A 25,543-nucleotide genomic window follows, 5' to 3' on the forward strand; every position below is an offset into this window, starting at 1 on the left:
ACAGCCGTAATTCGGGAGAGATAATATTTAGTGGTAGAGCACATGCTTTACATACAGATGGTCCAGGTTCAATCCTTGGTACCTCCAGTTAAATGGGTGATGTAGCAGGGGAGGGGAGGGATCTCTGCCTGATATTCAGGAGAGCAGGCAATACTGGGCTAGATGGACAAAAACACTGACCTGATATAAGGAGCCTCATAGATTAATTCTTGCAATGGCTCTCACTGCGAAACAATCAGTGCTTCGAGTATCACTTCCTGGGGAAATTCTCACTATACATTAAAGGATTTCCAATTTTCAATCTGGAAGCTAGAATGAAATGGGAAAGATACCCAGTTTCACCAGATCCAAAAGGGGTAGCTACAGTGTTTGGAGGAGGAGACAGCTGCTGCTGCTGCTACCTACACCAGGCATGTGCAAAGTCCATTTTGGGGGCCTAATCCAGCCCGCTGATCAATTTAATCCAGCCCCCATAGGAGTATATGTCCTGGGGTAAAATCCTTTAAAAAAAAGCCCTGCAACTTCAAGGTAAACTTCAATCCTAAAAAAGCTGAACAACTTTGGGGGGAAATTGTAAAAAGCTCAACAACTTTGGCTGGCCCTCACACATGTTCACTTTGAAAAAAGTTTGGGCACCCAGATACACACACTGATGAGGAAGAGCTGTGAAACAGTCCCCCCTCTCTTTTATGACAAAATGGTGAGGAGAGCTATCATCACAGGGTGAGGGGCACAAGGCCTACACCCACCCCTGAACACAGTGAGCCCAGCCTGCTGCCTGCATTTCAAAGGCTTCCAGAGATAACTTCTCTGTGCACTGTGCCTGCTCCACACCCAAACAGTCGGGAGAACAAAGTGTAACAGATAACAGGGCAGTTCCTCTCCAGGCACTCACCCACTGAGCTGCTCAAGGCCAGAGTCCAAAGGCAGTGCCTGTCACCCACTCCTCCCACTCCAGGCCATAGGAGTGGCACAAGGCTCCCAGCTAATAGTAGAGGGGACAGTAGGCTGACAGAAAGGGGTGGGGAGTGAGAGAGGAATGTCACACAGGTCTTGATACAACTCCCAAACCACCCTAAACTCTTTCAGGACCATTTGAGCATCAAGTAGGGCTCCAGCTTCCCTCTGGCAACTGGTCATTTGCATATATTAGATTAAACATGTTAAGCTGCCTTATACTGGGTTGCACCATTGCTCCAGTATAGCCTAGTGTTGTCTGCTCTAACTAGCAACCACTCTTCAAGGCTTCATGCAGTGGTCTTCCCCACCTCTGCAAGATGAGATATTAGGAACTGAACCCAGAACCTTCCTGTAAAGCAGGTGATCTGTCACTGAGCTACAAAGATATTCCGCTACATGTGGCGGGGTGAGGGGAGCTTATTCTTCAGATGTGGAGATCTTCCTATTCTATCCAAATGCCAACATCCTAGAAAATATTAATGTGAGGTCCAAGGAACTAAAGGAGGCTGGGATCACTAATTTGGGAGATATCCTACTGAGTGGCAGAAGTCATGTAAAATAATCTGGGGATAATCTGACGTCATCAATTTCTGTTGTGTACAGAAGTCTGAATGGAAGCCTCAGCTTCACGATGCAGAGTAGTGGGACTCTGCCTATCAACTCCCTTCCCTACAACATGAGGTTTGTGACATGAAGCTGGGTCCATATGAATCACTCTCACTGCAATGCAAGCGTGTGTTTCTCCTTCACCAAAATGAGCAGACATTTGCCTGCTACAAGTTCAGACAAAAGGCTCTGCCATTGCATTGTGACTAGAGCACATTCTGCAAATGATATAAATAATGCACCTGCTCTTTGATCTATCACTTTGGGTTCAATGGAAGTAAATGGTTCCACATCAACAGAAGAGGCAACTACACAGTTGGGAGACGACCACACACACCAAATTAAGCTGTCCTGATGGCAACTGTTAAAGAAAGCAAGGAGGTTGGGATGCAGAGGATATAATCACCAAGGGTAGGCAGTTAAGGAGTATTGGAAATGAACCTATAGGCTATGACAGGGAATAACAGGATGAAAAGACTTATTCTTGCAGTTGCTAATGAAAGGCCCTTCCAGTGTAACCAAAGCCTTCACAGAAAATGCTTTTATTTGTATGTGCTTATGTTACTTGGTTCTTCTGAGGAATCCAGACACTTTCCTTCAAAGTGCTTCTGCTGCAGGAAAATCACATATTCCCAGTACTGAAAGGATAATATTATGCCACACAGCAAATGCAACCACTCGTCTCCCCTAATCATACACACATTTGGATTGCAAATGCTGCAGGATTGTGGGCACCTACTGACTATGGCCCATAACATGACTGGAGATGAGTGACAACCCTTTGCCATGCCGATGTTATCATATTTTTTGTTTCTCCTTAGCACTTGGAAGTTTTGAGTACTCATTTGCTGTTCCAGGAAGCCCTTTAACAACTGTGCCTGCAGCACAGCCTCTCACCATTTACACTTTATGATTTTGTTTCTCTTTTCTTTGGAGGCTATGCAAAGGAGGACACAAATATCTCATTTTACCAATACGAGCATAATGAAAAGCTGCTCCTTTGAAATAAAGCTGCCCCACCCCACACATTATGTTGTACATTATGGCACCGAGTTGACAAGCATCCAGAATAATATGTGCAACCACTGGAAAGGCCCACAGAGTCTTTGGCAAATGCTGCATTCACCTTTTACAGCCATGAAGGCTAGAAGGAGGTGCTTTTTCAAATGAAACCTAGTGTTATGACCTATTCATAGTGACAGTGTGATTATATCCACCCAGTATAATTCAGTACCTCAGCAATTTTAGGGAGCATTCACCCTGTTCACTGATACAATATGGTCCAGAATACCATATTCAAAACAGAAACAGAACTGTGTGTTTTCCTGCATGTCTCTAAAAGGAGAAGGCAAACACATTGGCCAGAGGTATACCACTAAGGAAAATGAAAGGAAGGGATTGCCAGGGACTTGAGCAATTGTTAATGGTCACTGCATCTACAAACTGTGCTTTTCTCTATAGCACATGGTTCGGCTTGCTTGCTTGAGCCATCTTGTTCAATCTGTTCCTCTGTAGATGCTTTTTCCTGCAGTACCCCTGCTCTTTTCCTGAGGAACAGTGGACTTGTTTGCAGGGAGGGAGTAGTGGGTGGACTTGCTTTTGAGAGGAGCCTAGGTTTAGATAAACCTTTGTCCCCTTCATACCCCACAAGAGGGACCGCAAACAAAAGGTTTTGCTTATAACCATTGAAATCAGCATTTTCATCAAGTCCAGCCTGTGGTGAGTTGTAAAACTGGCAGGTGAATGAACCCCAAAGGTAGGGCAAGAATAACCAATAGGCAGTTGGAGGTGCCAGATCAAAGGCAAAGACATAGTCATAACTCAAGGAAAAGTAAACAGCAGGGGACCGGCACAGAACAAAAACAGTGTACCCAGGGCAGGCACCGTGGCAGGTCATTGCCACCCTTCCTTGCTTTCCCCATCCATTCACTCCCCCCCTACAATGGTAATACTGGCAGAAATCAAGGTGGTAGTAAATCCCAGGGCATGGTGACCCCCACTGCTTTCTCTAAGCCACTGCCAGAAATTGTGCTCTGTGTATCTCAAAGCCTATGGTCCCTCACTAAGACGAGCACTGATTCTTTGCACAAAGCTAAGGCTCAAGTGCCCCATGTTACTCTGGACTGTAAGCCCCATGATGGCAGAGGACATTATGGCAATGACTGCAGAGGATGAGCAAAATCTCTGCACTTGTCATTCTAGAAAGGGATTCTCCACATATTCATAGGAGAGCCATTAGACCCATTTTGGCATATAAGTGGTATATAAATAAATAACAGGGACATAGGAAACTTATACAGTGCTGTACCATTATCCCATTTAGCTCAGTATTGTCTACACTGAGTGGCAGTGGGTCTTCAGAGCTTCAGACAGGGGTCTTTCCTGGACCTATGTGGAGATGCTGGGGACGGAACCTGGAACCTTCTGTATGCAAAGCATGTGTTCTACCACTGAGCTGTAGCCCTGTCCATGAGATCAGAAGGTATATATTCCACTATGATGCCCTTGGGGCTATTAAGGCAGCAAAGATGAGTTGGGGTTATTAGCATGTCTCTGTAGAGCAGAAACTTGCCTAAGTAACACAAAATAAGGTCATCTTGCCTAAGGAAGCTCTGGTGCCATCTGGTGTTGACAATGCTCCAGATTTGTTTTTTAAAAGAAGTGTCTCAAGGCTCAATCCTCATTAGGTAACAGACCACTATGAACCAAGCATGGCAGAGACTGAACAACACACCAACATCTCAGAAACTGGTGTTCCCTCTGTTAAAACTGCCCACCCAGTGGATTCATAGCACCTGTGCACTCACTGTTTCCATAGGAAGCCCATCCTTATAGTGCATTTTAACCCATTTGGAGGAAAAGGGAGAAGAGGAGAGCACAAAATACCTTCTTTCCTCTTTGTAACGTAACGGAACACAACATAACATCTGCTTTTGCTGTCCAGTATCTGAGCCCTGTTCAGATGGCTAGCCACTCTTTGCACCCAAGTGGCATCTACACAGTTTGGGTAATCACCCCAGTGGGGGTTACATCAAGCTGCTAGATGTGTTAATCATCACACATCATTCTAGTCTTGCATTTAGTTTAATTCCTGCAATAGCCCAGGATGGCAGCAGACTGTTGGTGGCAGCTGGTTAACTGTAAGACATCTCAATCTCAATTTGCAGCAATCCTAATTGTATCTACCCAGAAGACAAGTACTTTTGAATTCAGTGGGACTTACTCCCAGGTGAGTGGGAATAGGAATGCAGCCTCAGTTCTTAAAGCAAGTTGGATTCTCATAGACCAAATATGTAAAACCAAGTTAAAATGTGTCCAGTACAGCATATTCGAATGTCACGAATTCCTAAGCAAAACTTTTGGAGTAAAGTTATTATATAAAATAGTCAAGCTAGTAAACAAACAAGCTAACTCTCAACAAACAGAACCATTCCAAGACACAAATACTAATTGGCTAACAAGGCACATTATACTTCCTCACATGATGTCATCATGTCTTCCTCCTCAAGGCAAAACAAAACAAGGAGACATTTTTCAAGGCTGTCAGAATTCAAAACTGAATGTGTTGTTCAGATTTTCAGAAATCTGCATTGTTTACAAATGAACAACATAGGTCCACAGCCCCATTCAACTCAGGATTTCCACAGCAATCATTGTCTAAAAGAGAGGTTATAACTACTCCACAATGCCATGATTTATGAAACCTTAGGCCACCTACAAATGTCACCTAGTTCATTACTAATAAGTTACTTAAACAGTCCAGAAACTGCCCCAAGCAGCCTAAACTGTCTCCTCAGTATTCTGCTCATTCACCCCCTTCCCCCCCCAACAGATAATTTATTATGGACTCCATGTGCCTGAATCCATTGCACCAGCTCCTTCACAAGATAACCAAAGCTTTCTAGGACAGTGCAGTAAAAAATGTCCCAAAGATAGCAAAATCGCTACCAAGCAATGTCCAGAAGGGAGTCACTGGGGAAGATGCCAAAAAGCGCACATGCCATTCCCTTGCCTGGGAGCTGTTGCTGAGGTGGGCGGGTGGTTTGGATTGTCCCTGTACAAAATCAGCAAAAAAAGGTGCGTCTCAGCCGAGCATGACGGATGCAGAGTGTTCGCCAGCATGAGTTAAATGGGGGTATGCTGCTGCCTGTGTTATGACTACCTGACAAGGCCAAGTATGTATCAGATGCCAGCAGCTCAAGGCTAAGGTTGGGAGGAGGACTACAGGATTTACACAGTATGCCATCTAGGAACTCAGTGATCTGCAGGGCACTGGGGCAGAGATTCTGAGCCTTCAACTCTTAGGCCAAGAGGGCAGAACTAAGGTTTGCCAGGGAACAGGGGAGCCACAGCACAATCCATTCTGCAGCTGTGAGATAGGCAACACTTTATGAAGGACATGTCAGAATTCCTTTCTGTGGGACAAAGCTGTAGAATAGTCATGAGACCCCCCCACCCTGGGGGATGGACAGGCTGATGTTAGATCTCATGAGGGGTTGGGTGGAAGGCTGATCTGTAGCAACATTCCTCAACCTGGTGCCCTCCAGATGTTAGGGACTATACCTCCAATTGTCCGTTACTAGTGTCCACGCTGGCTGGGCTGATGGGTCCCATAGGCCAAAACATCTTGAAGGCGCCTCCTCTATTATTTGTCCCTAGCATCCGGTATTCCAAGGCATCATTTAATAACAGCTTCTATGGGCAAGACATAGTGTGGCAGATAGAAGGATTTTTAGGGAGCCAATGAATGAGTGGTAGAATTATTTTAGCTAGGAAGCATCCCCACTTTTTTTTTAATGGTACAAATTTAGAAGGCAGGCACTCAGGCCCGGTTACCTGTAAAGTCTGTAAGTCCAGACAGCTTCTATCTAAGCCAGGGGTCAGGCAAACATCTCCATACTTTATTCCAGGTATAGCATGAGTTTCAAAGACTTGAGACAATTGATAGTCAAGTAAATAATGAAACAAGGTTGGGACCAAACAGCAATGAGAGCAAAAACAGCAGTTGTCTGGGTCTCCAGCACCACAGAATCAAGGGTCTGTGGATGATCAGAGAGCACATTACCTATAGGCCATATGTGCAGCAAACTTCCATTTCCTTCTGAAGTCAGCAACTTAATTAATGCATGCAGATAGGGTAGCAAAGGCCACCAGACAATATACATTTGCTCTGCAGGAAATGATCTAGGAGGGACCACATCCTACCTTGCAGGGATTATTTATGATGGTGAATTAAAGCCATTTATCTGGCCAGGAAGGAATATTTAGAGGTACAGCAAAGACATTAATGTGTTGAACAGAAGCGATGATCAAAGAAAGGTAATCATATCTACATTTGCATCTTAGCTGACACAGTGTTGCCCTGTTAGGGGCAGATAAGTCAGAAGAAGAAAAAATACTTTTTGGAGACAGCAAATATGGATGTCTTTTTTGATTCAGGGGAACAACATACTGCCCTCCAAATAATGTTAGACTGAAATTTCCATCAGCACTGACCATTGAACATGCTGCCTGGGACTGATAGGAGACCAACATCACCTGGAGGGCAGTGCATTGGGTACTCCTGGATTAGAGCAGTACTTTTCCAACTGCGTTTCAGGAAGCCTTGGGTTCCTCGCAAGTTCTACAGAGATTATTCAATGAGAAAACCAGCAAAGAAAGAAAGCTTGACCACCATTAGCAATACTCTTCATTCAATGTACAGGAGTGAGCGGGGATAAGGGCCTGGTCTGACCCAAGCTAAATTCATCGAGGGGAATTGCAAAGGTGATTAGAGTTGGCCTGTGTCCCACAGGAGGTGAATGTACAACCTTGAACATGTCCCCAGCATCCAAGGGTTCACTGGAAGGCAAGTTGGTGTGGAAGAAATCCCCTCAACAGATAGAAAACTGGATTAGAGAAATATGAGAGAAAATGCAGAGCAACCTTATCTGTAATAAGTTCACAACATAACTGTTAATTTAGGCTTAAGAAACTTTGCATAGGATTGTGCTGCACATTCTACTAAAGTTTAGCCTCAAAAAGTGTTTTGGTTGACTTTGGGAAATTAATCAAGCACACCTAAAAAGAAAGGATTTAGATGTGCAGGGAGACTAGGATTCTGAGCAACATGGTATACTAGCATGGTATACCAGCACAGACATGTCAGAGGAACAGGCAGGAGAAACTGGTAACCTGAGTTTGGCAAACAGATGACCACTTGCTTACCCCAGATAAATAACAGAAACTCATATCTAACCTCCTTGCAATACTTATGGATGGAGTTTCTTATTGTGCCTATATAGCTGTTTTCTGACTCCCTTGAACACAACAGGCACTGGTACTTTACACAGCCTGCAGCACCAGAAGGTGACTAGGCTGTGATGACCACTGCCTGGTAAGTCCTAAGGCAAAAGCCCATTCCTAACCCTTTCCCCTCCATGATTTGTGTTCTTTTCTCCCCTCCTCTATATGTTCAAATAGGAAACAAGCTGCTAGCAGCACTGTGCAGTGGTTTCAGAGTGCTGTGTATATATTTGGGGGTGGGAAGGGGGAGTATATTGGCTAAGGTTGCAGTGCCCAATGACCAAGTCCCTATGTGAGCGCAGTCTCTAAATCGGTCATTCCCCAGGAGCAGTCTGGACCCTTTCATTATCACACCAGAGCTTGCCAAGTGGTTACAAACATTTTCCCTGGCAAAGCCCATATTCCAATTTTTTAATATATTTTTAACTGATTGGGGCTGGCTTTGAAATTATAGCCTGGGCTGTGGCGGTGCGACTGTCAGATCTGCCCACATTCCCGTGGGCAACCTCAGCACATGTTCCATCGAGGGAGGGCATGCTTAATAAATCACCCTGTGGCCAGGGGAGCATAGGGGTTTGGGCTGAGAGGGGGGGAGGGGTTTGGGGAGGAAGGAAGAAAGGGAAACAAGGCATAAGGCATTGAGCACTGGTTCGTGGCAGAGCAGTGTGGAACCCAGGACCCAAGACTGGTGTCACCCATGACAAACCATAGGGAGTGAACTGGAGGTATCCTCAACTTTGGCATGACAGAAGAGACTCAATATAAAGCTTCTTCTCAACCACTATGTGACAATAAGGCACTCTGGGACCACTGAAGAGGGCTACTGCTCCTGGAGTGTTTTGCCTTAACTTAATCCTACTGAAACACAGATTTATTCAATTTTTGCCACTTAAGCCACTGTATTGTAAAGAAGATTGGGCATGAATTTGCCAGCCGTGCTAGAAGGGGATGGCACAGCTGAACTTGAGTCCATGTATCCTAAGAAGGCAAAGTACTGGGCTCCTGCTCTTTGCATGCAGCTATCAGACTACATGTTGCACACACCCCTGTAAGACAACTCATCGAGAGCTGGGAGTGTTTGGGAAAAGCTGCTGATTGCAGGACTTTCAGTTAACAAAGCAGCACAGAGTCCCGACTCTAGATTTCCCTCTGCCTTTGGTGCAGAGGATAGACATAAGCTAACTGACACATTCAGGAGAGGTCCTACATGCACAGCTAGAGTCAAAAAGCCTTACAGGTCTGGCCTCCATAAAGGAAGGAAATGGATGTTTCTAAAGAGAGAGAGATTAAGTAAAACTTTGAGAAGCAGGTTTGAAAGAGCTAGAAGTGATCCAGGCTTAAGGTAACGAACAGGAATAGGAAAGAAGCTCTGATTTCATCCTGGCCCAGTGCCCCATATGCATATGGGTCAGAAGGGGGCAGCAAAAGCAAATGAGGGGTGGTAGAAGTGTTGGTTGAGCTGCTAGGCATCTAAACGTGTCCATGAGAGCCAGGGACGGATTTGCTCAGAAGGCCAATGTACAGGCAACTCTCAGCTTCCAGGTCATCCCAGGGACCCCTTCAGGCAGGAAAGCTCTAGGAGGGTCAAGCAATGGCTGAGGGGGACTGAGGGGTCGTAGGCAGGGCGGCCAGTGGGGCAAACAGGAAGAAGCCAGCAGGGCGGAAGTGGGGAGCGTGACAGGCCAGCGTGGCCGAGCGCTGCACACAATGTTTTCCTTTCCCCCCTGTAGCCCCGACGCTTAGAGAGTAAATGTCAGGCACATAAAGGCCGGCACTGTGGAACGGGGAATGCAGGGCCGCTGTCCCTGTGTAACTGCCGCATAACACATAATCAAGGCAGTCTTTCCCCGCTGAGGCACCCACCTAACAACTGACAGTCTATGCTCGCTCTGAGACCACAGCAGCCCGGCCTGCTGCTCAATAACCTTTTCTTTCCCCGTTTGCTGCTGTTTTCCTGGCTTGGGTTACAGGCCTTTTCTCACAGCTCTCCATTTTGAGGTGTGCATGTGGGGGTGGGGGAGAGAAACATTGTGAAAGCCCTATGTGGAATCATCTCCACTCACAGACCCCTCCCCTCCCCTTTGTGCAATTTTGGACAGTCTACAGGAGAGGTGGAAATATTTCTACCCCAGGAATAAGGCCAAAGGAAATGGGACAGAGTTGCAGGAACTTGGGAGAAAATGTATCAAGGGGAAGGGGATAGCCCTCTAGGTCAGACACTGGCCCAGAGTTTAGAGGAAATGAGTTAAGTTTGCTGCTCTGCCACAGAGACCCTGTGTCACCTTAGATGTGGCACTTAACAGCAAGGCTTTTGAAAAGAAATACTCCAGTTTTGACTAAACAGTGCCAAGAAGAGCATAATAATCATACCAAAGCTCTTCAATAAAGAATGGCAAGTGTTACCGTAAAGCAGGAGTGGGGAACCTTTAGTCCTGCAGATGTTGCTGCACAACAACTACAAAAGCAGGACCTGAACACAATAACACTCTCCCCTCTCTTCTTAGCAACTGGTATTCAGAGGCATACTGCCTCCAACCGTGGAGACAGATCATAGTTATTGTAGTTAGTAGCCACTGATAGCCGTATCTTCCATGTATTTGTCTAATGGTTGGTGGCCATCACTATGGGAGCTAATTCCACATTATAACTATATGTTGTGTGAATGAGTGTCTCCTCTTATCTGTTCTGATTGTTCCAACATTCAGCTTTGTTGGATAGTCTTGAGTTTTAGTATGAGGAGCAAGGCAGAAAAAAACGCTTCTCTATTCATTTCTCCACATAATGAATTATCCTATACACCTCCACATCCCTACCCCCTCATCTCATTTCTACACTAAAAAGCCCCAAATGTTGTAACCTTTCCTCATAGCAAAGTTGCTTTAGCCCCTTGTTCGTTTTAAGTGCCCTTTTCTGAATCCTTTCTAGCTCTACAATATCCTTTTTGAGGTGAGGCAACCAGAACTGAACACAATATTTCAAATGTGGTCTCACCAGATTTGTATAACAACATTATGATACTGGCAGTTTTATTTTCAACTGCTTTCCTAACGATCCCTAACATGGAATTCATCTTTTGTGCTTTGTACTTAAAAACCACTATGAGCACAATGTTTTTGTGGAAAATGTAGTATATAAATAAACTGACTTGGGATGTGTGTGAGAGAGATTGTCATTAGTGCCCCTTTCACCCTTGAGCTGAAATGCCTCACATTCATCTTAACTCTTTCCTGTGCAATGCAATACTAGCTTTGGACAATACTTCCTTGTTGCCTTTTAAGACTATGAAAGATGCCAGGGGTCTGACATCCATAAAGATGCATAGTTTTAATAGTTATTTGGTTCTGAAAGTTGTACAAATTGGCAAAGCAGACTGACGTGGTCATCTGAGCAATTGTTCTGTTGCTATTTGCACATGAGGTCAGAAGCACTTCTGGGGTCAGGTCTGCTATGTGGAGTGTGGGATTGCCATTAGTGTGCATTCCATCCTTGAGTTGGAGGCAGGAGTTGCCAATGGGTACACATGTGCCCACTGTGCCCTGGTGCCCACAGCAACCCCCTATTGGCTGAAGTTCAGAACTCCAAAATCAGAATAAAACTAAGTCAATTTGCATGGTTTTAGCTAATTTTCCTACTTGGTTTATTGATTTTAGACATTTCAAAGCTGTATTTCTGGACCATATGCACCCAAGGTGGCGAGCAGCAATAGAGTAATGAAACTCAATAAAACAAAACAGCATTAACAAAATTTTCAAAATTAAGAAAGATAAACCCATCAAAATGCATTAAAACATGCCAGTATAAAACCATTCCGAAGGCACAGCAGTAAAATAAAAATGTCAAAAAAAGAAAAGCAACAAAAAAGTTAAGAGCCTTTTAAAAGAAAGACCTTTAAAAGTCTTTAAAAAATATAAACCCTGTTTTAAATCAGCTGTACTGGCTGCCAGTTTGTTTCCAGGCCCAATTCAAGGTGTTTAAAGACCTAAATGACTTACGCCCCAATGGTAGAATCCAATGTAGAAATTCACAAGGATTTCTGCTTGCTCAATGGAGTGTTATGCCCCTTACCTTATCCCGTGCACCCCCTAAATCTGTTCTAGGGGTCCCCCAAATCCTCTGAAGCAGATTTGGTGAGGGTGTAGGGGGAGGGGAGGGGGAAAGTTCCATTGTGCAAACAGAAATCCCAGCACTGACAGGATATGGTAGCCAAATGCTGCTTTAAATATCTGAAAAACCGTATTCTGCCCTATAGAACCTCTCAGATGTTTTTATCAGCAGAGGAGGCCCTCTTGGTAGTTCCACTGCCTTCAGAAGTTTTTTTTGGGGGGGTGGCCCATCAGAGGGCAGTCTCTGCGTCAGCCCTAAAGTTGTGGAATTCCCTTCCCATAAAGGTATCTTGATTATACAACTTCCATCATATGCTGAAGACACACTTTTTTTACTGTGGGCTTTGACACCCAAGATAAAGATTGTTAGGACACACCCTATTCTTGTGGCTGTAATTTGTTTTAAAGTGTTTTAATATTAGATTTTTAAGCTACTATAACCTGTCCTTATGGTGAAGGGTGGGTAAGAAATCAAAATACTACTACTACTACTACTACTGCTGCTACTAAATAATAATAAATAATTATACTAACATCACCACTATACCTGAAGGGGCCAACCCTATTTCCTGTAGGAAGAGTTCTATAAGGTAGGTGCCACTGCTGAAAAGGCCCTGTCATGGTGACCTCCAGTTAAAAGTATGATGGAGAGGAGTGAGTGGAGGCTTAAGAGAGTATTGGATAAAAGTGCACAGCACAAACCCTGTTCTGATTATCTCTCTCATAAAGAAAGTGGAGTTTTCATTACAAGTTAAACAGGGGAGTTTGGGTTTCCTTTTACAACAAGGGAGGAAAAAGGCAGAACTGCATCATAAGCATGCCAAAAACAAACAAACACCTGAGGTCCAAAACTGTAGGAAGCTGCAGAACCTTTAACGTACAGCTTCCTGAGCAGGCCAGTATGTACCAGTCAATGGCCTATGGGAGGCTAGGGTTGTGTCAGTTAGGGCATAGGAGAGAAGATTCCAAACCTTCACACAATTAAAGATCCAAGCAGCTTTGCAGGAAGTGCTGTGACCAAAGTGACTGCCCAGAGCCAGTTAAATCTGCACAACTCAACATGTACTATTTTGTCACTGCAAGATCTGCTCCATATTCTGAAAACATATGTACAGCTTACCTTCAGGTAACTCAGTGTAGGATTTTTGCTATGTGATATGATATGCCATGCTACACTTTCTGGATTCTCCATGTGCATCCCTATCATCCTCAAACATTATTAACTGCTCAAGAATCCAGCTCAGCTAAGTGGTCGTTATTAAAAACTGGCCCTCTCTGATCTGATGTTAGAAAAAATTCAGCCTGCCTTTGGAATGGGCCATGTAGAAGAGGATGCTGGACTAACTGGTTTGGGGGAAGATGGATGGTGCAGTTTTCCAAGAAAAGAGAAAGCAACACTCATTAGCAAAGTCTGGAAATTTGGGCATAAAAATATGAATATTTTGGACTAGCTATTCACACATCTAGGATGGCAACTTTAGGGGGAGTTTTCACCATGACAGGAAGACCACAACCCATCTCAAGTTGGCATATTGGGTTAACCTTTATGCTTTCACCCTAGGAAGTAGGCTAGAGGTTTGCATTTATATTCATTTTGTTTTGTAGCATTGCATATCCTATTTATCCCATACAACTACATTCCCTATCCTCCCTATACAGGAGGATAGGTGAGTGGTAGAGCATCTGCTTTGCATGCAGAAGTTCCCTGGTTCAATCTCTTGCATTTACAGGTAGGACTTCAGACTCCTATCTGAAACCCTGAAGAGCTGCTGTCAGACAGTGAAGACAATACTGAGCAAGATAAATAACTGACCTGATTTGCTATAAGGCAGCTTCTTAAGTTTCATCTTCAGCTGGCTCTTGTTCCTAAAGAGTAAATCAAAGTACTATGACATCAGAGTGAAATGCTGAAGTGAATTAGTAAACTTGTTGGGGTTCTAACTCTTCAGAGCTAACAATCCTTCTGATTCTTCTTTTACATTCTTCTTTTACACTCTTAAGGGCTCTTGGCTCAGGGAAAGCACTACCAGAGCCCCCTTCTCCTGCCCAAGAGGAACACTGTAGTATTTCAGAGCAATTCTACCCATGAGAGAGCAAATGGAGTCACAGATCATTAGCAAAGTGTGCACTTTGCATGCAGAAGGTCCCAGGTTCCATTCCTGGCATTTCAAGCTAACGAGATCTCATTGGAAAGCTACCATTAGCAACAGTATGAACCATATGAGCCAATGGTCTGACTGACTATAAGGCAGCATCATATGTTCAAGTGGAAACTCGCTTGTGCCAGTTGGCTCCTGGTGGGGCTGGCCAGATCCTTAAGCACAGGAGAGGCACAAAACACATCTAGTGACAAATTGACAGCGGAGAGGAAGGGTGTTGTTTTGCTCTTCACCCCTAATCTAGAAGAAGCCTTGTAAAGAAAGAGCCATTCATGCACAGTGCTATGCCATACAGTGCCTGTGAAAAGCCACTAGCAATGGAGGGGATTGCACATGCACAGTAGGGAGGACAGAGAGTGGGTTATTCCATGCTGCACAAGGAGAGAAAGCAAAAGGTAAATAAGTGGCTGGCGAGGGGGCAGTGGAAAGAAAACACATTGCAGAGCAGCCGGTGGAATCCGTCCCACCCGAGCCAGGAGAGAAACCTTTGATCCTGCTGCCCACCCTGAGTCACTCTGCAAACCACATAGCGTCAATAGCATCCAAAGGCAGCTCCCAGCAAGCAGTGAGAAGTGAGAACCGTAGCATTACTCTCTATCACCAGGGACAGCACAGGAAAGAGGGTACCAGCATCTCTAAGCATAGCGAGTTCTCATGAAACACATTGAAGTTTGCCAGAGACTGTATGGATTTATTGATCACTGTTCCACATCCTGTTTGCAGTAGACAATGTCCAAGTTCTGATATCAGCTACAGTGACAAGCTGTACCAACCTTCACTGGACATGGCTTCAGTCTCACTTGGGTTTTCTTGCTCTTTCTCTGGTAGTTGTGTGACCCAAGTATATTATTCAATACACTTTAGACTATTTATAAATGATCCGAGGGTTACCAAAACATAAGAGTTTAGATGATTAGTATGGAATATGCAAGACAGGAAGAACCTACACATAAAGAGGGAAGATCCTAGAAGGGACGTTCTCTGTCCATTTCAGTTGTGGATCCACACACAGGTTGAAATGTCACACAAAGCTAATGACATCTTTGTTTTAGATGTCATTTTGTCTTATAAGTGTTCAATAAGGAAGCTGCAGCTTTCCTTTCAGAGCACCAAAATACACCCATATTTCTTTGACTTAATTTTCATGTCATGAATGTGACATTGTGGTCACTCTTTTTCTGCATTCAAATGAGCCTTATGCTTCCCAGATTGCAGCTCTCATTTGTAGTTATAGGCTATATTTGGTGATTGTATTTTATACATCTGATTGAGGTGAAAGGTATTCTACAGAAGTTCTTTAATTTCCCAGACCCAGAAGTGACCACAAACCCTAATATTCAATGGAGAACTATGGGTGGAATTCAATGTCTCGCTCTTCCAATCGTTCTGTCTGCACAAGCGTTTCAGCTTGCCAGCTGGGACAATTCCCCTTCTTCTCCCCTTGTGCGCTGTTCTGGGGGTTCTCCTGACTGCCTCCAGCCAATTTTTTGGGGCGGGGGAATGGGGGCAGGTGGAGAGAAGACCTGTTCCACAAGTGGTAGTCCCTATACTGGGTTAGGTGAATCCCATCCCTATTTTTAAAAATAAAAAGTTGAACTTACTTAAAAAAAAATATTGGAGTGTAATTTTCAATAGGTGATGTCTGAAACAGCACAGAAACTTAACACGGAGGCCTGGGCTGATGCATGGCTTCCAGCATTGCTAATGCTGCATGTGCGGCCAGTTGTATGCAGGCACACTGCACCTCAGATGCTGCTCCTGAAGCAGCTTTTCATTCAGCCATTATTTTTCTTCTTCTGGGCAAGCCAGGAGGCAAATTTAGACACAGTAAGGAGGAGACTTTGCAGTGACAACTGAATATTACTCCTAGTGCCTGCGTCTTCCTTCCAGGATCAAAGCAGCAACAGAGACAACCTCCCTGCTCCTTCCTCTTCCTCTATCCCTCATCAACAACAGGAGGCATAGGGAGGCAGGCTGAGGAGAAGAAACTACAACAGCAGAAATGTACACCAAGGCATCAGCTAGACTGCATCAGAAAGGAAGCTGAGGCTTCACTTCAAAAATAAAGGGCCAGATTCAACTAAGTTGTTATGCTAGCAGAAGCCAGTGCAAAGAGCTGTGCTAGCACAATGGGACTATTCGCCTCCTCTTCATCCCTGCACCCTCCCCAAATTTTCTCAGAAGTGTCAGAAGAATCCCTGGAACAACACATGGGAGGAAGAGAGAGGAGATCCTTCTGTCTGGCAAGCAGAAATGCTTGCACTGCTGAAACAATCACCTTGAATTCCACCCTTTTTTTAAAAAAAAGTAAAGAAAGTGGCAATAGTGCTGCTGTTGTGCCTTAGTACAAAAACCATCCCAGTTGTGAACTGAGCCCTTTCAACTGAAGACCAGTGTTCAACTACGGAGGGAGAGTTGTGGCAACCTACGACACTGACCACCAATGTTTCTATATAGTGCTACAATTTTCCATTCTTCTCAAGTCCAGGTACCTTTCATATTTCCTGCAATACAAAGGCTGGTAAGGCACAACCCATTACTTTTGTTCACTGGTTTAAGCAAAGATGGGCTGAAGACCACAGCATGGCATCAACCCCTTCTGTAAACAAGGAGCATAATAGTAGCATTGCGTCATCTTGCAACTTCTTGAAGATGTGGAATGCTGGCAAGAGACTGGATTGGCGAGACAGGAGCCTAAGAGGCAGAGAGCAATCAAAGGCCATGGGGATGGGCTAAGCAACAGCCAGTACACCTCCTATCAGGATTAGGCAAGACAACACAGATGGAGAATGCAGACGCTTCCAATGGAATCAACCCAGATTATGAGCTTAGGGAGGGAATTTGGGTGCGTTTGAGAATGAAGTGGGCACAGCTGATTACCAACCATGTAGGCCGGTTTGAAGGATTTGTGGTTTTTGGGTAAACTCAGAGAACCCATTTCCCCTTTATCAGTGACTTGGCCCGAAACATCACAGGAAGTAGAAAGCATGCGGGAACACTGTCCCATCCTGACCTAAAACTTCAGCAGGAAATAGTGGATACACCAATAAGTCTATCACTGAGTCAAGTGTCTCAGCCACAACAAAAACAGGAGGGAGAGAAGGGATTAACCATAGAAACATATATCTGCCTGCAACTTCCTTGTTCCCATATACATCTTCCAAGGCACCTTCCGTTCTCCAAGAACATGAACACCCAGGACTCTGGCACACCAGACATTAGTCTACATTGGAGTTTCTAAGTGAATACCTGTCCTAGCATCTGGAAGGAAGGCACAGCCTAAAATTTCTCCAAAGAGACACATATCCAGCCAGTGCAGGATTGGCTGCCCTTGGAGTACCCTCTGCTCTCAGCTATCAAAATGTGAGAAAACAGTACAACCTGACCAACTGGCTTCCAATCTTCAGAAAAGGAGCACTACCCAAAGCACCTTGCAGCTAATGTTTGTGAGAGGGTTGCTGTCCAGTTACTGGATGTCTGCATTGAGAATGGAATGGAATGGAATCTGCACAGGCATTTGGCTCCTAGATTGCTGGAGAGGGGACCTCATCCAGGCAGTACTTGGCCATCTGCCTGGTCCCTTGCATTGAATGTTAGTTCAGTGCTTTTGGTACAGAGGAGAAAGGTAGGCCTACGAGTGCACAGCTGTCTCATTCATAGCCCACAGAGCCAATGGTCTTTGGCCCAGTTCCCTCCCTCTCCCCATTTATTCAGGCTCTGGGACACCTGCCCCCACATCTCCTCTAGCCTGGATTCTCTCAGGCAGAATGGCTCTTTCTGTTGCGTAGGTTGCAGTGGGATTCTCCTCTGGCCAAAACACACATAACACAGGACGAGAAAGGTGATGTAAAAATTCTGAATGGCCCGTGAGTTGGGCAGGTCCTAGGGATGCCAACAAAAGCTTGCAAGCAGCCACATGAAAAAGGAGGCTTCTCTCCCTGCTCAAGACCCGGCCAAACATTTGGCACAAGTGCAAATACCTTAGATTGTTTCCTAAGGGGATCTCCCCAACAACAAGGGTTCCACCCTAAAGGAACACTCCTTACCCTGCATCCTAACAAAGGTTTCTCCTGTTTCCCATGCACAGCTCTCCCCTCTACACAAAGTTCAGGACTATATTGCTAGAAGATAGTATAGTGCTCTGAAACTAATGCCCAGAGGCACTGCCCAGAATCAGAAGGGACTGTTATAAAGCAGGAGTAGCCAAGGTGGTACCATCAAATGATGTTAGACTCCTATCTCCTCTCAGGTCCAGCCAATAGGATCAGTGATGATGGGAGCTGCAGTAGAGCATCAGGTTTTCTAGCCTAGTTAAAATACATTTCTGCTGACCCCGCAACCCCACCAAGCCTGCCCTTGCAATCATGGTAAAGCCAACTTACAAATATGCCACTGGGAAAGTGCAAATCTGGAATTTACACAGAATGCACTTTGGATGCTGACAGTGCTATCCAAGTACAGAATCTACAGATGTAATGGAAAAGGGCAGGTGTAAACTGGTTAAACTGCAATCTCTACACAGTGAAGTATTCTTCCAGGAAGCACTCTATTCCAGGGAATAGCCCCTTGAACTTTGAAAACAATTTGCTCCCAAATGAATAGGAACTTCCCATCAACAAAGATGGCATATGATACTAGGAAGTGCTAAGTTAGCACTTGCAGAGGGAGGGATCTCCTAGCAAAGTTCAGGCTACACCATAGGGAGTAATGGTGAAGAGTCCATTGGTGGACAGGCAGTCTCAGGTGTGATTCAGGCACCATTATGTTCTGGGTAGGCCTAAGACGGAAGAATGGGGCCTACTAATTTTAGTTCCACCATACCCATACTGTCCTCAGAATCTTGGCTTTGCATGATGTGACTAATGATTCAGATGCCCAACCCCAAAGATGATGGTATGATGGGTTCAAGATTACTTCACTCCCAAGACCCTGTTTCCTGCCCCCAAATAAGATAGATAGCTATGTGAAGCTAAAAACTGTAATTGTTGTAGTCTTGACAGAGGCATGCTTCAAACTTCATACACCTTCCTGAGCAGCCAAGAAGGGCCTGACTAGCCTGGTCTCCATCAAATACCAGAAACCTGAGGCCAAAGAAAAGGCTGTTGGCTCCCCCTGGTGGGAGCCACCACACTGTGAAGGAATCACCCTGATCAAGATACCTCCATCAAGCTTCCAAGGGTAGTTTCCTCCAGTCACACTCAGCACAGAAGCTAAGACAGTGTCAAAAATCGCCCTGTTGGGAACTTCGAAAGGGGCTCAGATGTGAGAGTAGGGGAGGGATATCAGACTCGGAAAGGATGGCTATATGTGCTCTTATGAGGTGGTGCTTCTGAGATGGGAGCAACTATCTGAATCCCAGGATTCTGGAGTCAATTAAAAACGGAGAGTAATCACAGTAGAGATGAAATTGCTTGCATCCCTCACTGCCTCTGCCAGCTTTGATACAGACATCCCATGGAAGGATGTGGGTACAGCAGGCAAGCAAAGGGTTATTGTAGCTACCAAAATGACTGAATGGGCCATGGAGACAGGGTGGGTGGCATGTGGAAACCGTTACCTGCCTGGCGATAAATAGAGGATTCAGTCTCTGAGCTTGTCAGTCAGGGGCACCTTTCACCGCCTGAGCTAAAAATTCCTTTTAAAAAGGAAAAGAAACAAAACAAACTGAAAACACAAAAACAAAAAACAGAAGGTGAAAAATTCCTTGACATTTGGAGCCTAAAAATATCCGTGGCCTGGCTGGCTGGCTGGCAGGCAGGCAGGGAGGCGACAGCACTCTGAGTTTGTCAAGCAAAGGCTTTCACACCCTCTGCGTGCTGCAGCTGGAATGCCAAATATATAGTCAAGCCCCTACCCATCAAAGCAGTCTGCTCGTAGTCGGTCTCGGGCATGAGGCACTGTGGGTTTGGCCCACAGAGACGCTGAGAACATTTCATAGGGATGCTAAAGGAAAAGAAACACACACACACACACACACACACACACACACACACACACACATGATTAACGATGGCCTCTAAGGTCATGTGGTGGGAGGGTTATGGGCTGGGCATAAGATACTTGCCCCTCCATGAGGGATCCCAGCCCACTCAGAGCACTCATTCTTATCACCTTGTGTCGTGCACTAGGGTGGGGATGTTTGGGCTGGCAGGGGGCCAACATGGCCCTGCATTCCAGTCAAGGCTAAATGTCTCAGCCAACAAAGCCGGCAGTGCTGGATCTAGAGAAACAGCGAGGAAGTGACACTTTAGGAAAAGCCTGGCAGCGGAAGAGGGAGGGCAAGCTCTAAGGCTGAGTTGTACTTGGAAGAGTAAGTACTGTTACACTGTCACACACAATGCCTCAGAGCACATAATGTCAGGCTTGACATGGTGGAGAGAACAACAATGACATTGTTTTACAGTGGCCACAGAGTGCACTAACATGGCACAGGACAGCCTGCAGATCAGGACTGTATGGGGACAGTTATGAAATTAGAAGACACACAGCTGATATAGCACACTGCACACATTATTCAGCAAATATGCTTCAGTGAGATGTTGCTTCCCTAAATATACTTGGTGGGGCAGGACTTCCCAATGACAGTGCAGCGCATGGCAAACAGCTCAATAATTCAGAGGACACCATAATCTACAACTCAGGTAGCCTCAACAATCTCAATAGTCTCTCATTTGTCTCCAAAACAATCCTCTTGTCTTGCAAAGTCAAAGCAACTGAGAATCCCCAAGGAATTCCTTCTGGTCCTGTTCCCTCTCTGCCTATTATCTCACTATTCTAAACAGACTAGGAACATTTCCAGGAGATTGGGGAAAATGTGGAGAACACTGGCTCTCCATTCTAGAAAGAGACATGAACCGAGGGCCTGAATCTAATAGCCTTTGCCTGGATTCTCAGACAATGTCAATAGCCCATCTCTCTATTACACCATGTACTGATAAGAGCGCTTTTCACCACATTTATTATGGGTGGAGCCTCCAATGGCTAATGCCCAAGTCCAGTTACTTCTCATAGGACTGCTGAATTAACCTTAAGCGCTAGAGAATTAATGTCACTAGGTAGGGTCTGTTTTCTGCAGATTTACTCCTGCTCTTAGGAGGATTACCCTCACCTCTCACACTGGATAGGCCCCTCTGTCTGCAGTGGCAATTTCACTTGAATTCCAAGGGTGGTTTTCCCTTTCGCTTCCTGCCAGACAGTGATCCAGTCCCTGAAGAGGTATTAGTGGCAGCCACTAAATCGTGGTCCTAATCCCAAGCTGACAGCACCCAGGGCTACAGGATGGGGAGGGCCACGATAGATCAGTGCACCAAGCAAACAGAACGCCATGCCACTGAGAAATTGCACATTACACGCCTGTCCCTACCAATAGGATGATGTTGTCAGGTTATGGGCAGCAATAATCTCTGGCACCGGGCAGGGATGCCCTGGTCCTGAGTTCATTGTCAGGTGAGGGGACAGAGAGAGCTCAGGTTTCAAGGGATACTCAGACACCTGCTACTAATAAAACACTCACTGTCATGGGATCACCCTTACAGGCTCTAGGCAAAGGAACCTTCCACAGGGCACAGAGGGGCAAAAAGAGTATGTTGGTGATTTTAAAGAGCTTCCAGATGATCCCTGGGTTTTATATATATGGCACACTTTCCTGACAGAAACAGCATGGCGCCATCACCATCATTCTGGTTCCAGCCTCTAGACAGATAGAAATAACCATAGCACTGAGTAAAGCTGTGCAGAAGCAGCCACATAAGTAGCATTCCTTAAAGGGGTCGTCATTTCTGTAGGACTTGTGAAGAAATATGTGTTTCACAAACTTTATGTCATTCACATCAACACCAAACCTGTTGAGACAAGTCATTATCATGTTTAATTTACAAAAGGTGGCAATTTACCCATGGCCTGCAACAGAACTGGCACTTGAACTCAAGACCCCCAGGGTCAAATCCAGAAGTGACCCATATATAAAGGTTTGCTATGGGGTTCACATAATACAGACCCCTGAATGAACATGAAGCCAAATCCTATCATCATCAGGGCTACCTTCACATGTAACACCCTGAGGGGTAGTCTGTTGTAGCAAAAACAATAAAAAGATCCCTAAAGCACCTTAAAGATGAATATGGACTAGAGACAACTTCGTGAGAGGCAGAAAATATTGTCCTCACCTGGACACCTTCAGGTACACACAGAGGGACCATGGTGTAAAAGGAGCTCTTTCCTACAAAGAACTAGCTTAATGCATGTATTTCATTTCACAGTAATACATCTCTGAGAGAAAGCCACAAGTGGCTGTGGGAATCTCGCCATCCTTTAGCTTAGCTCAGCTTCATCAGTAGAAGGTGACCCCTGGACCCATACTGGCTCCAACTAGACACTATGGAAAACTGGTATTTCTCTCTGCATTCCATTCTCAGGCTCAGTGGAGACTGCTTAGTAATCAAGGTGGCAGAAGAACACTGAACACCTTGCTTATAACCCATCCCTGTTGCTAATGCACACCCCGCCAGCTAGTCCTTCAAGGGAATTCCCCCCCCCCCGGAATAAATCCAACAACACTGCATTAGCACAGGAGATTCCCTTGTGCACCCCTAAAGCCCAGTTTTGCCACTCCAATAGCACTATTAATTCTTTTATTTATTGTTGTTTATTGGTAGGCATAATGCCAACACAGCAAAGGTCAAGGATCTGTGCTCCAAAAGAACAATAGAGACATAAAAATGCACTTGTGTGTAGTTATAACCTGTTTGCACTACCAACAATCCTCCTGCTGCTTCTAACATCAAAGGGAGATGGAACGATGACCACACCTCCAGTACTGAACATAGGACAACCACCACTGGCTTAACTTAGATTATACTTTAAAATATGATATGATGTCTTTATTTCAAAACCCCCTAAAAACTCTGAAACCCCATTTTAAAATACAATATACTAAAAAGCTAAGTAATGTCTGAATAATGTTTCCATTGCATGAAATCAGCTCTACTGAAGTACCAAGAGGATAAAAGAGCTGCTCTTAGAGCTCAATCCATTCTCCTGTATTTCTTATTTGTCTCCATTCAGTACAACAAACGGAAAAGGTTAGTTCTATGTAAGAGAATATGCTTCCCATAACTATTTCTTCTGTGGCTACTTTACACCACATCAGTTGGCCATCTAGCCTAATATTCTAGTACTCTCTGCATTCATGGAACACAAGGCTATCAAGGGTGACTAGCCACAATGACTATGTTCTACCTTCACTGTCAGAGGCAGTGTACCTCTGAATGCAGTTGCTGGGAGTCACAAGTAGGGGGAATGCTGTTGCACTCAGTCTCACCAAAGGCATTTATCTGGTTGGCCACTGTGAGAACATGCTGGATTAAATGGGCCATTGGCATAAAAGGTAAAGGTAAAGGGACCCCTGACCATTAGGTCCAGTTGTGACCAACTCTGGGGTTGCGGCGCTCATCTCGCTTTATTGGCTGAGGGAGCCGGCGTACAGCTTCCGGGTCATGTGGGCAGCATGACTAAGCCGCTTCTGGTAAACGCCGTTTACCTTCCCGCTAGAGCGGTACCTATTTATCTACTTGCACTTTGATGTGCTTTTGAACTGCTAGGTTGGCAGGAGCAGGGACCGAGCAACGGGAGCTCACCCCGTCGCGGGGATTCAAACCGCCGACCCGATCGGCAAGTCCTAGACTCTGTGGTTTAACCCACAGTGCCACCCGCGTCTCGGTACTAGGCATAGGCCTTTCCTATTACCTACTCCGTATTAACTGGAGGTATCAGGGATTGAACTTGGGACCTTTTTCTTTGCAAATCATTTGCTCTACCACTGAATAATGGTCCCTCCTCACCTATCAATCTAGGGACAAAAGGGTGTTGAGGGAATAGTAAGCATGACAACAGCACTTGCCGCAGCTAGGTTGGGCCACTTTGGGAGGTAAGAGTCAGTGCCTCGCCTGAGTCATTCACAGAGCTGATCTCCAGGGAATCTAATTGATGAGTGGAGCACCAAAAGGTGTGACATGCAGACTTTATTGAACTAAGGACTAGACGGGGGCGGGGAGAGAGAGAAAATATAGCACAACTGAAGCATTACCTTTGTGAGTCAACATGAAGAAAGGGTACTGAAATATGTGCATATGCAGCCAATTCATATATTGCCTTCAAACCCCTACATGAATACATACATAAGTAGGGAGGAATGAAAGAAATCTCTTCCAGAGTAACAGTGCTTTGAAAGATTAACAAAGCACACATTACTACAACACAGATTTTTGAAATCCGCATGGCTGTGATCACACCCTTAGACATTGAAACTGTTCTTCCTTTTCATTCTGATGCCTTCTCATCTTCTTTCATTAGTAAATCCTCTCCTTGTTGGGTGCTTCAATGACAAGCGTGGGCCCAAACAGGTGACTCCATAGCCAGTGGAGTACTCATTTGCAGCAAGCAGCCTATGAAAATCTCCCCCATCCCCATGATCCTCCATGTTTGGAGATGGAAAGGACACCATGCTTAACTATTTTGATGTGTTGTTCCTGGACAACATTTGAAGATTGAGATTTTCAAAACCTGACAAGGCCTCCTTACCATAAGAAACCCTGCACCCACCTCACAAGGTTGTGCCGAGAATTAAAAAAAAAAAGGGGGGGTAATGATGTTGTTCTGAGCTTCTTGAGGGAAGAGTAAGTTTATTACTTTTTTAACTTACCCTGTATACAGCAATTTATTCCAGTTTATTCTATACGCTGTGTACCTAAACAGAAAATAACACTAGAACTAATAATTTCCATAACGTCTAAGAAACATTCTGTGGCTATGGATACAGGCAATATCCAAAGATGTCAGCCCACTTGTGCAATGGAAATCTGCTTGCACAACAGGACTTTCGGCTTCTCTTCTCCTGCTCCATTCCCCAACGTACCCACCAAAACTGCTCTAGAGGAACTCTCCAAAGCAAGATTTAGGGGCACCCAGTGGCTGCAGGAGGGACGCAAGAAAACAGAATCCCCACTACCTAAGCAAATGCCCACTTGCACTATGTTGGATCTCACCCAGAGGCATGAGAGCTCATTTTCATGTGCATAAATGCCGACACTTATGCAACATGATTTTTAATCCTTTTTTTTTTTTGTAGTAACAGTAGCGAACCCTCCTTCTCTGTGCCATGTCACAAACAGCTTTGGAAATTACCTCAGCTTTCCAAAGCAGCTTGTCACACAGCAAGTTGCAAATGGCTATTACCAAGTCAAAAGTCCCACTTGGCCATGTAGCATTAGTTGTGCAGTCAATCCTTGTTTTGCGCAGGGGTTCTGTTCCACCCAGACACTTTTCACGATGTCTTTATAACTTTTGGGGCTACTTTCAGGTTCAATGCCATGCATGTGTGTGTGACTATGTGTCATTCTGACGTGCGTAAGTCAGGAGTTCCTTGTACAGTTA

The 25,543-nt window shown here is 45.0% G+C and overlaps 1 protein-coding gene and 1 long non-coding RNA gene across 6 annotated transcripts in view; one reads left to right on the forward strand and one right to left on the reverse strand.

The window, feature by feature from the left end:
- LOC128420398 (uncharacterized) overlaps window positions 1-22,957 on the forward strand; it is a 75,480-nt gene extending 52,523 nt beyond the window's left edge. The window contains exon 3 of the long non-coding RNA XR_008332017.1: window positions 22,768-22,957. This is a non-coding gene — a long non-coding RNA (uncharacterized LOC128420398). The remainder of the gene's footprint in view (window positions 1-22,767) is intronic.
- The window catches only part of NHEJ1 (non-homologous end joining factor 1), a 131,125-nt gene that overhangs the window by 15,083 nt on the left and 90,499 nt on the right, over window positions 1-25,543 (reverse strand). The window lies entirely within an intron of this gene.

Source organism: Podarcis raffonei, chromosome 1, assembly GCF_027172205.1.
Source record: "Podarcis raffonei isolate rPodRaf1 chromosome 1, rPodRaf1.pri, whole genome shotgun sequence".
Lineage (NCBI taxonomy): Eukaryota > Metazoa > Chordata > Lepidosauria > Squamata > Lacertidae > Podarcis > Podarcis raffonei.